Here is a 1,574-nt window from a genome sequence, read left to right on the forward strand (position 1 = left end):
TTGGCTCTCACTTCCCCTTTCCCCTCCCCCATTCCTAACCTCTCCGCCTGCCCTCTGCCTAGCAACTGCTTACAATCACCTATCAGGAAGCAGTAACCGCCCGCACCTATCAAATCTCTCCACACAGTCCCTAACCCTATAAAGCCATATCCCCTTCCGCAATAAACCAGACTTGCGCACAGACCTGGTCTCCGCGGCTTTCTTCCTCCCCTTGCCATGTGTCCTCCACACCTGAGAGCCCCTCTGAGGCTGTCTGCCGCAGCCTCAGATGCCGCTGCGGTCTAGCCTGACCCCTCCAGACCCCCCCGTCAGAGTTGGGGTTAAACAAACCCCAGACGCAACTGGTGCCCAATGTGGGGCTCGAACCCATGACCCTGGGATTACAAGTCCCATGCTCTACCGACTGAGCTAGCCGGGTGCCCTTCCTCCCACACTAGGTCTTTGCTGTAGTGTGACTGTGGCTATCATTTTTGCAGAGGCAGCTCAGATCACTTGCACAAAAGCCTGTGAGAGAATGAACAATGCCATCATAAGAGGGGTGGACCAGCAGGTGGCTGAGGGCGTGTTTGAAAGGGCTCAAAAGCAGATGCAACTCCAATTTCAGCTCCTGAAGGTAACCTGCATCCAAAACCAGGGGGTGCACTATGGTGTGGAAGAAGCAGGGACAGAAGCTGGAAGAAACAGTCATTATGTGGGTCCACATAGAGCTGGATGACTTCAGCCAAGTGGGCCTGACATGCCCAGGGGGCAGGAGAGGAGGCCTGCCAGCGCTTGCCATTCTTGCATCACTGCAGTGTGTGCTGGAGTCGGGCTCTCTTCCGGGGCTGTGGCTTCAGAAACACAGTCTCTCCATGTCTCCTTTGCCCTTCCTGTCTAATGAGTCATCCACATTACAATCCTGGTGACACCTGGTCCTGTGTCTAGGACTGGAAATCTCTTAATCAGCTAGTTCATCTCGGCCCCCAGCAGCTCTGAGATGTGGGTAATATTACAGTTCGCATTTCATGGATAAGGGAAACTAGGGCACAGAGTGGTTTATCCACAGGTCCTGCAGCTAATGGCTGAGCTAGGATTTGGGACCAAGTGACCTGGCTTCCGGGTCCCAAGTATAACCAAAATCTCAAGACCAATTTTTTTAAAGCAGGAAATCCCTTATTGACATAAAATTTTAGTCATTCAGTAAATGTCAATAAATGATTATAGGTCAATCAGTGATGGTGTATCAACTTAGAATTCATTTTGTCTCCTTCAGGAGACAGTTTCTAACAGCTTCCTCTGAACTAATACTTCTGTCAGGTATGTTTGGACCATCTTGCCTCAGCTCAGGATCTTGGGGCTTGCCTGCCCATCCCCCAAATGATATAAATATAAATTCCTTGTCAGAGTCGAAGCTACTGTTGACATGAGTCTCCAAATTTGTCTGCTCAGACCAGGCTGAGTTGATCATCTCGTCTCTCCCAAACACTCAAGGAGCCTGACTTGCCATTAGTTTAGAATACCTCTGAATCAGCATCCAGTAGCATCCCAAATCTGCCTCTGCCCAATCCCTTCCCCTACTCCCACCACTGTAGCTT

General features: G+C 50.6%; 1 non-coding gene across 1 annotated transcript; it reads right to left on the reverse strand.

The window, feature by feature from the left end:
• Positions 1–345: 345 nt before the first annotated feature.
• TRNAT-UGU (transfer RNA threonine (anticodon UGU)) lies at positions 346–418 on the reverse strand. Its single transcript has one exon. It is a non-coding gene; the product is annotated as a tRNA-Thr (tRNA).
• Positions 419–1,574: the final 1,156 nt, after the last annotated feature.

This window comes from Dasypus novemcinctus, chromosome 23 (genome assembly GCF_030445035.2).
Source record: "Dasypus novemcinctus isolate mDasNov1 chromosome 23, mDasNov1.1.hap2, whole genome shotgun sequence".
Taxonomy (NCBI): Eukaryota; Metazoa; Chordata; class Mammalia; order Cingulata; family Dasypodidae; genus Dasypus; species Dasypus novemcinctus.